Here is a 16624-nt window from a genome sequence, read left to right on the forward strand (position 1 = left end):
CAAATTTGTATCAAGTATCTATAGAAAGAAGGAATCCACTCCATTCATTGAAATTTGGTCATTATGTAAGATTGAAGAAACTAGGTTGAAGGAAAAGAGCGATGTTGGATCAAGTGAAAAAACTCAAGCATATGTAACTATGGCTATAAGAGAAAAGAAAAGATAGAAATGAAGCCCATATCATTGAAGAAATAGAAGAACCTAAAAATAAGAAGTCAAAGAATGATGCAGGAGCATCAAGGGAATTTTTTTTTGTAAATATGTTAGAAAAGGGGGTGTGACAGTTTTAATATTTTATTTAATTAATTTGTTAGTTTAAATAAAATAGGAGGAAGTGAGGATTTTTGTAAATATCCTTTTATTTAATAAAAGGATATGAGAGAATTTGGGTAGTTAAGGATATAAAGGGATAAGATTCTAGATAATAGGATTTGTTGAGATATTTTAGTGATATTGAGATATTAAGGGGATTGAGCATTAAATTAGATTATTTTTAAAAATTGTATAAATAGGAAGGGGTTTTGAAAGAAAAACACATTGAGTTAGTGTGAGTAGAGAGTGAGAGATTTTTCTGATTGGATGCCTTCGGGCAGTTTGTAAAGGGCCATTAGTGTCGAATATCAGGCCAAAGATAAGTTTGTAAGTAGTCTCCTTTTGTTTTTATGTAAACAATGTTTCAGATGTATATATATATCATTGATTGAATGAGGAAGGTGTAGAATTGGTACTGACTTGGGATTGTTCCTTGAGTTCACTGGTTTTATATATCAATTTGAGATTCAGTTGAATCCTGAAATGAATGGTTTACTCAAGAAGCAACGAATAATTACATTTTTGAATTCCAGCGTTTATCTATTAATCTGCATTAAATAGATTGAAGTGGCAGATGTAAAATCTCTGTGGATCGATTTCAAGGAGAAAGAACTTCTGTATAAGTAAATGGTTAATTACAGAGGGCACTATTGTTTTAGCTGAGAGTTCTATTTTGAATGTTTATTTTACCGTCTCTGTAAATTTTGGACGTTGTCACTAGAATGATGAACGCATGAAACGCTAGCTCAATAGCATATTGCGTAGTGATGAATCATGGATTACCTTAACGCAAGGAGAATCGATCTGCGAAATTAATAAACCACGTGAATGGTCCTATGTAACATTGAATAACCAGTGATTGAATGTAAAATCGATTTCTAGGTAAGTGAAGTTTTAAATTTTGAATTGCATTTGCTATCGATGCAAATTTATGGTAAGATTTGTTGTATAGAATAAGATGAAGGTATATTTCATGTCAATTTTAATAAACCCAATTCCAAAAAGGTCGAGCTAGAAGGTTGAATACGCTATCCTGTGTAAAGTTTCAATACTTATTAATGGAGTTCTGATTCTGTTTCAAAATGGAGGAATAGCGGATCTGATTGTATTCGATCCATGCTACCACATAAAAAATTATTTGTTTGGAAAATTGACATCGATTTGTGAAATACAGTGTTTGCAACAGCGATGTTGTTTAATTGAGGAACAGCGTTGCAGAAGCCGATTCAATGGAAGTTCTGAATGGAATTTCAGTTTGGGATCAGCGGTCAAAAAGTCTGTGTTGAAAATTTAATGCAAATCATGGAACAGTAAATGCTAGAGAACGCAGAGACATAAGTCTGGAAATTCGTTGAAGGCAGCTTTGGTAAGTATGAAGTTCTGGCATTTAATTTTAACCGGTTCATATGAAAATCATGTTGTATTGATGGCGTATTGAGTAAATTGGACAGTGAAATAGCATAGCACGGTAATTCGGACCTTCAGAAGTTCGAAGACTTTTTGCAGCTAATCATATCTCATATAAGATTTGATATTGTGGATGGAAGTGTTGAAGACGCTGGTGAATTTGCGGGGTGTATAACAGTAAGCATAGAGATTGATGGAATAAGATGGATGCAAGCTCGTTTTAAAACCGATGATACACATGTATAATGATAACCAGGGGCGCATTTGTTTGATGACTTTGATTGTGAAATCCGATCTCAAAAGGTATATGTACAAGATTTGACTTGGTAATTGAATGATGGGTGTGAAAGCGTATACACATGGATTGGAATTGAACTTTTGTATAAAGTTATATTTTAAGATTTGAGATTTGAATTTTATAAAATCCCTATGAAATGGAAAGGAGGTATGATGAAAGTATGTGAGTTTGAATGGAAGTTATGTTAGGAATTTGGGATGATATGTATTAATCATGGTTTCATAACCATTGTTGTTTAGTAACAAAGAAGCTTTCAAAAGTAGATGAAATTGTCGTGTATTGAGGTTGATTTGGGAAATTGTTTTAGGTGTATATTTGTAATGGCATGAGTGTAAAAGATCCTGGTTATTTGCAGGTTAGGCCTGCGTCAAAGAAGGAGAGTGAAAGACATTTATTATGACTAAAATAACCTCCTTCACTTTGTTTGTAAGAAGATAGTAGCATGATGGAATGCATCACAAGAATTATAGGATGCATTATAGATGAGATATAGATGGCATCATCATGGTGACATGGAAGTTCATTCAAAGTAGAAGTATTTATGGTTGAAGCAATCAACATAAAAAAGAAGTAGATCATGGCATCTTATGTGTGCTACAAAAAGAGAAAGAGAATCTTGGTAATGTATGTTTTGGATATGGATTCATACATGTGAAGGATGTTTATGTTAGAAGTTAATGTCATGAAAAAAGGCCATCATAAAAAGGTAAATTTGATTTACTATTCATTTTGATTTTTGAGAAATCATTTGGTTGGGTGAAACAAGGCTTCCAAAAAGAGAGTTGTACATGTCACTTACAACTAGTACTCATGAGATTGGATGGAAGATATTGAAAGAAACATGACTTGGAAGAGGTAGTTGTATGAAGGATAGACGTATGTGGACTAGAAGGTTGCTTCTCTATGAAGGAAAGGATGAAATGACTATTGGTTCAAAACTATGGTTTGTTGAAGGTAAGTGATGAAGAAATATGGTCAAATCCCTACGAAGAAGTTATAAAAGAAAAAGGATCCATGATGAAGAATTTTAATTTCATCCATGATATGATGATGCCAAAAGGAGAAGCCCTACTATTAGATGATAGCACCGTGATCTCCACCAAAGATATTATAATTGATGTTGGAAACAAGTCCCTAGTTAGGAGGGAGCTTGAGTATATTCCTTGTTTAGGAATGATTAGATCCTCTCTAGTTGAGAGGGAGTGACGGATAGGATTCTCTACTTCATGTTTCATGCACTAGACCAGGACTAACAATTGAAAGTCTTAGTGAAGGACATGAGGGTGTTGAAAATGCAGTAAGAAATTCCTAATTTAATTTTCCCTTGATTAAATTAGGAGAAATTCAAATTTCAATTTCAGCAGAATACTTGGAGGTAGTTAAATAAGGTTACATGGCTCTTATCACTCAGTTAACTCAGTAAATTAGAGCTTAAGACACTTGATTTCATTTCTACATGATTTATTTCTAATTTTTAGCAATATATTTCAGTTAATTTGAGTTATTTTCAGTGTAACTAATTCTCACTGTCAGTAAAATTAGTGGAGGTCAAGTTAAGGGTGCGTAACTTTTTTCACACTAAGTGACAAGGGTGTGTAGCTTTTTTCACAAGGATTGATCATTTAGTTAACTAATAAATCGTCCTAAATTAACTCATGCATGTAGAGAATTTGAGTTACCCAATTGATATTGGAGTTCAAGGGCAGTGTACTATCAATTGTAAATTAGTTCAAGTTGTACATGTGGTGCATGCAATAAAAGAAGGGCCTAAAGGAATTGCACAATTTTCAATGATAAAATTCCCTAACTAATAGGGGCTAATTCCTCATCAAACAATGCAAGGAAATAGGAGCTTGGAGGCTTGTAAAATTGGCTAAGTATTGGCCAATGCCAGTCAGTCAAGAAGAGGATAGAAGTAAAACTGCAATTTGAGTTGAAGCTTAAGCAGAGCATATTGTATTCATCCAGATAATTTGATTAATGAAATACAAATAGTAAGGGGTTTTGAGAAGTTTCTTTCCCCTAGATTAATATATGTTTATGTGTGTTGAATCTTGATGCATGTTAATGATTTGTTTTCTTGATCATGAATTTGCTTCCGCATATTAGTAAAGTAGCTTCTAGTCTTGTGATTTAGAAAATTTCGTGAGAAGTTTAGAATATACACATTAATTTCTACATCGTATCACAGTTATATTCATAGTAGAGAATAGATTTCGAAGTTTTCATTGCAAGAGGTTCGAATTTGAAGATCGTGTTACAGTTTTTCTCCAAGACTGAGAAGATGGCTTTCAATGGACTTAAGCTCGAGTATGATTTGGAAGGAACCACAAATTTTATGGCATGGAAGATATGAATGGAGGCAATATTGGATGATAATGGGATACTATACTACATCAATACATATTTAGAAAAACCCCCAACATTTGATGCCCAAGATGTTGTTCATTGGAAGAAGGATGCAGCTAAAGCGAGGAGCATCATATTGGAGGGATTTTGATATCATATTGACTCGAATATCCAAAGGAAATAGACTCTATTTGTGATGTAGAAAACACTGACCAAGTTGTTTGATAATAATAGAGACCACAAGAATCTATCACTCAAGGAAAAGCTTCGAAGTGTAAGATGCAAAAGAATGAAAAAAATTTGCAGTACCTGAGCAGGTTTACACAGTGTCATGATGAACTTGGTAGGGTCGGTATTACTGTCCCTGAAGAATATATGGTAGCTCTAGCCCTCTTGGGCCTTCCCAAGATCTGGCATAGTTATCAAGATTTGGTAAATGGTAGAGAGAAACTACCAATATTGGAGCAGTTATGGTCTTATCTAGTGCAGGAAGAAATAAGGCGGAGCAATATAGACGAGACTTCATCCAAGGTAGAGGATGAGGAGAATTGTGGCTTGGATAGAAAGGAAAATAAAGGAAAAGGGAAAAAATCCCAATCAAAAGCAGAATCTAGTCAAGGGGACAAGAAGAAAGACTTTCCAAATTCAAGTGCTTTCATTGTCATGAACTAGCACACTATGCTACGAAATGTCAACACAAGAAGGCAAAAAACAACACCACAGGAGGAGTAGCGGGTGAAGCCTTTTCTTCTCAATTCGAACTTTATTTTACCATCATTTAATGCATGACAAGCACAATGATGCATAGCGTGTGGTATCTTGATAGCGTGCCTCATTCCACATGACGGGAAACAAATAATTTTTAAGTGACTTGGAGGAGCAGGATCTCCAGATGCACATCGAGATGGGAGATGATGGAAGGTATAGCATGGACAAAATTGGTAAAATTAATTTTCATAGGGATTTTTGCTCCCCTCTCAAGCTCAAGGATGTGATGGATGTATTGGGTCTGAAGCAGAATCTAGTTTCTGTCACGATGTTGGAATACCAAGGCTATGATGTGATATTCAACAAGATGAAGGATTTCTTGAGACACATCACCACGATACAAGTGAAGTAGGTCGGGGTTTGAGTGAAGAACCTCTACAAATTATATGTGGAAGACTGTGTAGCATTGAGCACAAAAGCAGAGAAGGTGCAAATCCAAGATGTCAGTGAATTATGACATAGAAGACTTGCCCATTTGCATCATGGCGCTTTGAAGATCATGCAGAAAATTTCTACAAGGCTCCCCAATGGAGCACTAGAGCAGCATGATACATGTAAAGGGTGTACCTTGGGGAAGTACACAAAATCCACCTTCAATGATTGGGATAGCATGGTGCATGCAAGCCTTGAAATGATCCACTTTGATGTCTATCGACCTTTCTTAACAACATCTGCTCTTAAGCACAAGTATTATGTTATATTTGTAGATGATTTATCACAGAATTTTTGGATCTACTTCATGCAAAAGAAAGGGCCAAACATTCTCCAGATTTGTTGAGTTTAAAGCACTTTTTGAGAAAGAGACTGGCAGGAGAGTGAAGGATCTCAGGAGCGATAACGGTGGTGAGTACATGTCAAATGAGTTTAAAAAATTATGTACAAAAGCAAGAATTTGATGAGAGTTGATAGCATCTCATAACCTACAACAGAATGGAGTGGTTGAGAGGAAGAAAAAGATTATTGTGGGAGAAACACGGGTGATGTTTAATGACCAATTCCTACCTCTACACTTGTGGGCTAAAGCATGCAACACAATGGTCTATTTTCATAATATGAGTCCTCATAGGATTCTTGGCATGAGTACACTAGAAGAATATTTTTTAGGGAAGACACTAGATATGTCACACTTCAGGATATTTGGATCATCAATTTATTGTCATGTTTCCAAGGAAGCAAAGAAAAATATAGATCCTACAGCAGAGTTGGGCATAGCTATGGGGTACACTAATAGACCTCACAATTATTGTGTGTACTTTCCATCTCTCAGGATGACAGTGGTCAAGAGGGATGTGAAAGTTGATGAGGAGAAGGAAATGAGGTGTTCTCTTGAGAGGGAGATTCAGTTGCATCTTGATCAAGAGCTTTTGGCACCAAAGGAAGAACCTTGGGAATTTTTGGAGTAGCCACAAGGAGAGGAGTAGAGAGTGGAGACATCCACTCAAGCAGAGACATCTAGAGAAGGAAGGAAGGAAGCCAAGGAAGCTGACATATTATTGTAGGATTCTAGAGAGAATGTGGGAGCACCCACATCATAGCACAAGAAGAGGAGATCACCAAATCAGTACACTAGCTACATGGCTTTGATGAGTGAGCTGGTGAGAGATAGTCGTCCTCATTCGAGGAAGATGTAGAGAAACCAATATGGGTTGATGTTATGGTATATGAATATGGTTCCATTGTCAAAAAGAGTGTTTGGGAAGTGGTCACAAGACCAGCAGACAAATCAGTGCTTGGTTCAAGATGGCTTTATAAGGTAAAGCATGCAGCGAACAAGAGCATAGACAAACACAAGGCCAGATTTGTGGCCAACGGCTTCTCTTAGGTGGAGGGAATTGATTATGAGGATACTTTTGATCAAGTATCAAGGTACTCATCCATCAGGTGGATGGGGTGGAATATCCACCAGATGGATGTGAAGACAGAATTCCTCAATGGAGTTATTGAGGAAGAGGTGTATATTGAGCATCCATGGGGGTTTGATACCTTTGAAAAAGAGTCACATGTGTGCAGACTCAAGTGATCATTGTATGGACTCAAGCAAGCACCATGTGTTTGGTATACCAAGATCGACATCTATCTCACCTGTTTGGGCTTCACCAAAAGTGAAGCGGGTGCAAACCTTTATCACATTGTGGTAGAAGGTAAATTATTGATTGTTGTTTTATATGTCAATGACTTGATCCTTACTAGTGATGTGCATCTGATTAGATATTTCAAGAAGGAGCTTTCAAGAGAGTTCGATATGAAGGACATGGGACCCATGCATTATTTCCTTGGTTTGGAAGTATGGAAAGGAAATGGGGAATTGTCTGTCTCTTAGGGAAAGTACACCAACGAGATACTGAAGAAGTTATGCATGGAGAGTAGAAAACCCATGGCCACTCCTCTAGCAGGTAACTGGAGGACAGAGGATGCCACTTCAGGTGAGGAAGTTGAGTCTATCATTTACAGGAAGCTTGTAGGTTCACTTATGTATTTGGTGAACACACGACCCGACATGTGTTATGCAATTAACTAGCTTAGTCAAGACATGGTTAAGCCAACCAAACTTTATTAGAAGGAAAGAAGCATGTGTTGAGATACCTCAGAGGCACTACTTAGTTTAGTCTTTGGTATAGACACACAGAGGGAGTGAAGTTGCAAGGCTTCACAGATGCAGATTGGGTGGGGATTCCATTAGATAGGAATAACACTTCAAGAGGAATTTTCAGTATTGGGCCAGCAGCAATTTCTTAGCATAGCAGGAAGCAGATATCTGTGGCACTCAGCTCAGTAGAATCAGAGTACATGGTTGCAAGTTAAGCAGCATGAGAGGCTATCTGGATGAGAAAGATTTGTGTTGGGTTATTTGGTCAGAATATGGATCTTACAGCTATTTACTATGACAATCATAGTTGTATCAAGCTCTCTGAGAATCTAGTATTTCATGATCGATCCAAGCATATCGACATCTGGTATCGCCATCAACGAGATTATGTGTAGAGGCGGATTATGTTGATGCAATACATTCTAGCAAAGGAACAAGATGCAGATATTTTGACAAAGGCATTGTCAAGAGGCAAATTCGAGTTCCATAAAAGCAAGAATGGAGTATATTATAATCCCTTTCTTGCTGAGAGGGAGTGTTGAAAATGAAGCAAGAAATTCATAATTTAATTTTCCATTGATTAAATTAGGATCAATTTCAATTTCAATTTCAGAAGAAAACTTGGAGGTAGGTAACTGAGGTGACATGTCTCTTGTCACTTAGTTAACTCAGTAAATTCGAGTTGGAGACACTTGAGTTCAATTCTACAGGATTGATTGCTAATTTGTAGCAATCTATTTCAGTTAATTTGAGTTATTGTTTGTGTAAATAGTTCTCACTATCAGTAGAACTCATGGAGGTCAAGTTAAGGGTGTGTAACTTTTTTCACACTGAGTGACAAGGGTGTGTAACTTTTTTCACACTCAGTGATCATCTAGTTAACTGATCAATCAGCCTAAATTAACTCATGGATGCAGAGAATTTGAGTTACTGTTGAAGCCTCAGATTTCTGCTGCTCCAACATGGGGGATAACCACTAGGTCCCGACCTTAAGACAACTCCTTTTTTGTTTAAAGTGGTGGCTCTGACTGGGGATAATGAGACCAGTTTCCTAATGTGGGTTTTAAAATGAGATTGGGTGGTTTTAAAGCAATTGCAGTAAGGATAGTGATAACTAAATGGCCTATTCTATCATGCAAATCTTTGGCTAACTTAATCTAATATAAACCCAGGTATTTATGTTTGATATGCGATATAAAAAGATATCTATTTGACATGTGATTATAAAGATCAATCACACATTAAACAAAGTTGATAACGTGTAAAGATAATTTCTTTGACTAAATAGTTATTCAAAGAAATGTATAAACTATATTGCATATATCTAATGATTATATATGAATGTAAACAATTTCAGATGGGCATCATACAGTAGTGCAATTTACGCTTAACAGAAAGAACATATTTCATATACAGATCATGAAAATAAAGTGTTATCACTAATTAAACAGAAACAGAACTAATCATACAAGATAGAAGTACCATATGTGTGAAGTTCTACTCATTCGACTAATGACATAGATCAACTCCTTTCTTCAGATCAAATTATCTTCCAAGTATACAATAGTGCATCAACAAAGGAAAGTAGTCTGATATTTATAAGAAACGATCATGTTCCATAATATCATCAAAGCATTCACAAACTTATAAAAGTGCATTCTTTCCAAAAAATTTTGATAAAATTCTAGACCCTTATCTAAATGCATGAGAAGGGTATAAATATTATTCTAACTAATGTTAAAAAATAGATTATACAAAAATTTGAGGAGGTTTCAAACAACCTTCCTCTTAACTAGTTAACTAACTCTAAAAATAAAAATGACTTGATGAGCAGAGGTTATGATGATGATTTGTTGTCTGTCAGCTTCTCTTTTAAATCACATATATCGGCCATTGGTTTGACTTGAGGAGGTGCCCCAAACTGTGTTCTAACCTATCCTGTGAAAATAACATCTTTGAGAGGTGGCAGCATCCGCTGAGTTGAATGGAGTGAGTAATTGATGGTCATGATTTGGCTGTGTAGATTGACAAGGTATTGCCAATATGCCTCTTATTCAGTCTTTCCTAACTTTTTGATTGCTTCCCTTTGAATTTCTGCTCTTTCATTCCAGCTTTTATGCAAGTCATTTAAATCGGCCAGTATTTTCGGGTTGCCTTCTTTCACCAGGTTGGTGGCATACAAAGTGTGTTTTAACACTTTTACTATGTTCTTTGACACCATGGCTTATCTTGCCACTGCTAATTCATCTTGTTTGATCCTCGCGTCCCAATCTGTGAATAGAATGTCCTTATGTGTCTCCTCGATCTCAAGCAGATTAGCCCTCCTTCCCTCTTTTGTTTCTTACCACTTGATGAATTCTAAGATTCTTGTGTTTAGATCAGTAAATTCAGTTCTTTGGTCAATCGCCTTATCCGTTAGCTGGTCACTGGTGATCAGATAAGGAGCGATATGTGACATCTTTTGGAAAAATTGTTCTTGCTATTTTAGTAGGAGGGAATTTAGCTCTAGTGCCTCTTTGATGAATTCCTTGACAGTAGGGACATATTCATATTTTTCCATGGCCTCTTGCAATTCTTGAACTTGTACGTTCTTTGCATAAATGTCTGCTTCATGGCTTATCTTTAACACTTCCATATTCTGATGTAATTGAGTGATTTGTTCAACAGCTTGTAGGTTCACATTTTATTTTTCAACTTGCAGCTATTGCTAGAGTTGCGCTATCTTCTCGTATTTTTCCCTTAACAAAATAGATATCTCGGTAGCTTTATCCATGGTGGCAGTTGCATATGCCCTTGTAAACTACGACAGTCTGGTCAAGTTTCAGCTGGATTGGAAGGAATATCCTTCCAGACTATGTCCATCAGCTCATTCCCAGGTGGGATCTCGGGTGTCTCTATCCTCCTTATTTTCCTCTGTCTCCTTACTACAGCCTTATGAAGTGGGTTGTAGAACACATCTAAAGGAGGAATTTCAATCACCTTCAGGACAATTTCTGATGTGGGAAAAGCAGGAATGATTTTTGTCTGTTGCGAACTTGTCCCTTTCTCATCCATTGACTCAAACTCTGTAATCTTCTGGGTATGCAGAGGAGTGTGATATTTCGTGGTTTCCTGAACATTTTTTGTCTTAGGAGTGTCTTGTAGTTTTTTATTTAATTGATCCCACTCTTGCTCCAAACTGTTTTTTTTTATCTCAGAACTGATATCTTTAGTTGGGTTGCTCATACCCTACTTTTAGGTTGACCTCCTGCTGGATTTCGTTGTATTCTCGGTGTCTTGGACCCTCCCTATACCACTTGAGACTCTATGCAAGAATTAGGTCCCTCATTGTTGACAGTCACATTGGGTGTAGGCTTGTCCTCGATTTTTAACAAATGTAGTGGAATTATTTTGAGCCTTTTGTTTCTGAACTCCTGAAAGCTTTCAAAATCTTCAGGACTTAGATTTTCCTTTTCCCACTCGAATGCTTGTTCGAAGGATTCAGCTGACTGTAAAAGGTCTTCAAAATTATTAGCCTCATGGTTATAAGGCTTGATCTTTACTGAAATAGTAATGTTATGTGCTATTTTGTCTGGATCAAATTGCCTTTTCGGCAAAGTATGGAGCCTGAGGCTTTCTAGGCTTACTGACTCCTTGGCTGCATGGTTAAAATTTTCTAATGAAAAGGAACCACAAAATATGGCCATAATGACTTTTTTCTCTCTTTTAGGGTCTTGGTCAAGCCTTTTCCCACAGTCTGGTGGGCTATTTCTCTTGCTAATAATTTATCAGAGACATACAAAGGGAGGACATGTGGGTCCACTGTACTGCCAAAAAATTTGATGTGTGTAAACCATTCTTCAAAAAAATACTTGCCCACTACGAGAAGGTTTGTAGCGGCTTCTTTGAAAAACCCGGGGGATTTGTTATTAGAAATTAATTGATGCAATGGCAAAATAACAGCATGGCATATTTTATAAAAATGGGGTATATAATGGGATTCCCAAATCTGTTTATGGCTGAGATGGATAGGGTAGGGGTCCTGCAAGGTCCATTTCCAACCCATGATTGGAAATTTAGTGCAGAAACAGATGGCATCCATGATGTAGGCACTGAAATAGAATGGAGGAAGGTTCTCTGTGGAGGAGGATCTCTTCTAACGGTACTCGGTGATGGCAGTGGCTAGGTTATTAGATAGGATAGTGGCCCAATTCATAATGTGGGAATTGACACAGGCATCAATCAAAGGAATCCATTCTATGGAAAAATTAGCATTGTTAGGTAATCCATATAGCCTACATAACATAGCAACTGCAAAATATATATTAAAAAAAAAAAAAAATTCCCCTCCCACCCCACCGTCATTGCCCCTCTCTCCCTCCCACTCGCTCCCCTTCCCTCCTTGCCTCACTCCACCCCGGTCCTCCCCTACCGGCCCACCATATCCCCCTCCTACACCCCCCCCCCTTGGTTTCCTCCCCTACCCGCCCCACCATAGCCCCTCCCCCGTCCCCTTCCCACCTCTTCCCTCCATCCCCTCTCCTCCCCACTCGGCCCTCCCCGCCCGCTTAAGCCCCCAGCCTGCGGCCCTTTGGTCACTGGCTAAAGGGCCAAGTGGGGAGGGGAGAGGGAGGAAAGAAGGGGTCGGCTAGGATGGGATGGGGTGGAGAGGGGAGCGACAGGTTGGGTGGAGTGGGATGAGTAGGGGAGGGCGGGAGTGGAGTGGGACGGGGAGGAAAGGGGAGCAGTGGGAGTGGGGAGGAGGACGAAGTGTGGAGTTGGGTGACGGGGTGTTAGCGGAATTTTTTTTTAAATATATTTTTATATTTAAAAAAAAATTAAAATTTTTTTAATGTTTTTTTATAATTTTATTTTTAATTTAAATATTTTTTAATTTTAATTTTAATTGTTTTGAATTCTTTTTTTTTGGAAATTGTTTAACCTTTTTTTTAAATAAGGTTTTTATTTTTAACTTTTAAAAAATGGTTTTATTTTTATTTTTTCTTAAATTATATATATATTTATATATATATATATATTTTTTTTTTTTTTTTTTTTCTTTGTTTTTTATTTAAATTTTTCATTTTTACAAGTTAATTTTGATTTATTTATTTTTTTACATTTTTATGGTTTTTTTTGTTTAATATATATATATATATATATATATATATATATATAGTCATGAATTGTCCCCTTGCCACCCCTAACCGGTTGGGCCTCATGTGACCGGGCAAATTTTTTTTTTTTTTAGTTTTTAATTTTTTTTAATGTTTTATTTTATTTTTGTAACTTTTTTATTTTTCTTATTTTTTAACTTTTATTTTTTATTTTATTTTATTTCTCTTTTTTTTTTCTTTTTCTTTTTTTTTAATTTTACACTGTATAGTTAATTTTTTGTTACATTATATAGTTTTTTTTAATGTCATTTCTATATATTTTTTATATTTGATTTTTTTTGTCATGTTTTTTATGTTTTATTACTTGTTATATATATTTATATATTTGAATTTTTGTTTTCTTATATATATATATATATATATATATATATATATATATTGTAAGGTTTGTGTGAGGCTTGTCTAGCAACCCAATCCCATTATGTACAATTTTATAGTTGATTTTAAATTTTTTGTTATAATGAATCAAGTATGGCCCACAATGTGTTAATTTCATGGTTGGTCTTTAAGTTTTCATTACAATGGGTTGAGCTCACCTACACTGCATGTCAATTTGGTAGTTGATTTTAAATTTATTTTGCAATGTATCAAGTTGTCTCAAGCTAAGATTTTAAAATCACTATACATTTAGCATTTAAAAAAAAAAAATATTCTTCATAAAATAACTCTTTCATTCAGATGTTCATTTTTTAAGTTTTTTTAGTCATAAAATTTTTCCATAATGTCATGCGTGAAATATTTTGAAAACTTAAGATTGTTTTGTAGTCATAATCTTTGGTTTTAATTCCATAGTTGAAAAATTGTAAAGATTTTAATGTTTTTCTAAGTCATGATATTTTATCTTTAATGTTATGGTTGAAAACAATTATAAGTATTTTTTCTTAGCACCATGCCTGAAAATTGTTGGAATTTTAAGGTTTTTCAAAGAAGTGATTTTAAATTTAGTGTCATGCTTAAAAATCGTTGGAATTTTAAGGCTTTTCAAAGACATGATATTTTATCTTTAATGTTATGATTGAAAATCGTTGGAAATTTAAATTTTTTCAGAGACATGATATTTTATTTTTAACGTCGTTATTAAAAAATGTTGAAAATGTACTGTGAAGAAAAAAAAATGTGTTATTATGGCATCAACACTTTTCGATTTCAAGGTGTTTTTTGCACCAAACAAAATGGATTTTATTGTTCTTTACTATTATTTTTAAAAACTATTGAAAATTTACTCTAAAAAAAAATAAAATAAAAAATTGTGATGCAGAATCAACACTTTTTATTTTTGGGTTGTTTTTTCATGTTTTTTTTGGGTTTCTGGGCTCGAGTACCCGTTTTGAGGTAATAGTTTCCATTTGATCGGTAACTATGTTATATCCTTAAGAATCATGTTAACCCTCTTTGTTTATCCATTTGTCTGTGGATGATAAGTTGTACTAAAAGCTAACTCTATCCCTAAGCCTACAAACAACTCCTTCCAAAACCTAGAAGTGAACTTGGCATCTTTATTTGATATGATCTTCTTGAGAACAACATTCAATCTCACTATATACCTTGATGAAGATCTAAGCTACCTCACTAATTGAATTAGCATACTTCATTGCAATGAAGTGAGTTACCTTACTCAACCTGTCAACCACAATGATGATGGAATCATGTTGCTTCAATGCCCTTGACAAACCTGTAATGAAGTCCCTGGAAATGACCTCCAATTTCCACTCTGAAATCAGAATAGGCTGCAAAAAACCAGTTGGATGCTTACACTCTCCTTTTACCTACTGAGAGTCCATGCATCTAGCAACAAACTCAGCCACCTCTTTCTTCAAGTTCAGTTACTGATAGAATTTCTTAAGTGTTTTCAATGTCTTTTGATATCCTGAGTGACCTAGATACAGCTTCACATGAAACTCCCTCAAGATAATCTTCTTGAGCTCACTGTTATCCAACACACAAATCATATTCCTGAATCTAACCAAGCCATTTATCGTGAGGTGATCCTCCTCATCTCTATCACCTTCACCCTGTTGTTGTTAGAAAATTATATATTACAGAACAATGGAACACATAAAATATTGCATAAATATAAACACATAAAATGCATAAAACAAGAGAGACATAGATATACGTGGTTCACCCAGTTTGGGCTACGTCTATAGAGAAACAGCCTTCTAGGGAAAAAAACCCTAAATTAAACATAACTTCTAACATCAGATCTCCGCCTAATGAATGGCCCAGATTGACTACAAAATTACAACATTTTACAAGGAAATTTTACATCTATTCTTAGCTTCGGGGGCGTTTCCCCCGATCCCCCTGCCAGGGGGGGTCCCAAAGGACACAACTGTCCCCCCCCCCAGACCCCCCCTGCAGCGAATATTTTATGGGTGGTGTTAGGGCTCCAGGAAACTCTCCTAAGTTGTAGCTCGGAGATGCCTGGTAACATATAATCTTCAATATGGTTCTAGGAACTTATTGGGATGGGTGATGGCTTGGTTCAAGCCATATAACCACTTCTACTCTGTTTTCACTCCATACATGCATGAACACCCTCAGACTACAAGGCTTTAGACCACCAATGCTTAACAATTTGCAGATTAAGTGAATGAATGAAGAATACTAACCACACCAACAGATGCATACAGAATGTACAATGGCCAGCTACAACTAGTAAGAAACTTACAAATCTACTCTATCAATGCATAGATAAGATGATAGTTATCTGGCATTAGATACAGAAAAAACCTGAGTGACATACTCAATGATACATTCAATTTACTAATTCAGAGGTAAGATGACAATTATCTAGCATTAGGCATAGAAGATATCATGAATAAAACATTCCAGGTACAAGTTTAGAACAGAATAGAAATGGGCATTGAGCAATTAACAGCAAAAGAAGCTTACATTGTTGAAAATGAAGATGAGACGCTGCAAGTTACAGAATATCTACAGTCTCCAGAAGTTGAACCAAACACAATTGCCAACCCTAATTACAACTTTCTTTTGGCTATTTATAATCTGTCGTTACAATGGTCCTTAGCCATTTAGGGATGGAGGATCTTAATTTACCACCAATTGGCATTAACTGTGTGATTGTGTTTCAGGACGTAATTTCATTTCATCATGAAAATATTTAATCCATTTTGATATTGTGTTGTCCTGCTAAGTGGTTGGCTTAATTGCGGCCGTGGAGCTCCATGCCTGTTTTAATTCGGTTGTTGATTCGTGCGGTGTCCTTTTCTCCCTTGGCCATGCTTTCTGTTAATTTAGTTTCATGGTCAGACTGTCACCAGACTGACAAAGTCAGCCATCTTTCCCTTCGTGCAACAGACAGGGAGTGGAGTATGGAGTGCATGGGTAGATGAACGGTTGGAGTGATCATGAATGGTGCTCGTCAGATCAAAGGAGATGTGCAGTGAGACCATCTTTGGAGGCTAACAATCGTGGTGGGAGCGGAACATGTCCGGGCCGTTGGATCTTCAGGTAGGCGGATCGGATGGTTATCGGGCTGTGGAGATGCATGGACAGTAACATGCGGGGTGGTTTGATTCGAGTGGTAATGGTTTTTATCATGCGGGCATCGGGCGGTAAGCAGTAAGTGTCAAAATGCGCCCAATGCCATTCAGCGGATGACACGTAGCGGCAGGGAAAAAGAAAAACCACCCTCATCGGGCAGGTATTTGTCACGCTTGTTTTTCGCGCAATATGGACACTCACTGTTAGATCTGGTGGGGATGATCTAACAGCGGAGGGGTG

Source organism: Pinus tabuliformis, chromosome 8, assembly GCF_031772625.1.
Source record: "Pinus tabuliformis cultivar Carrire ecotype Pingquan chromosome 8, CPIR1, whole genome shotgun sequence".
Lineage (NCBI taxonomy): Eukaryota > Viridiplantae > Streptophyta > Pinopsida > Pinales > Pinaceae > Pinus > Pinus tabuliformis.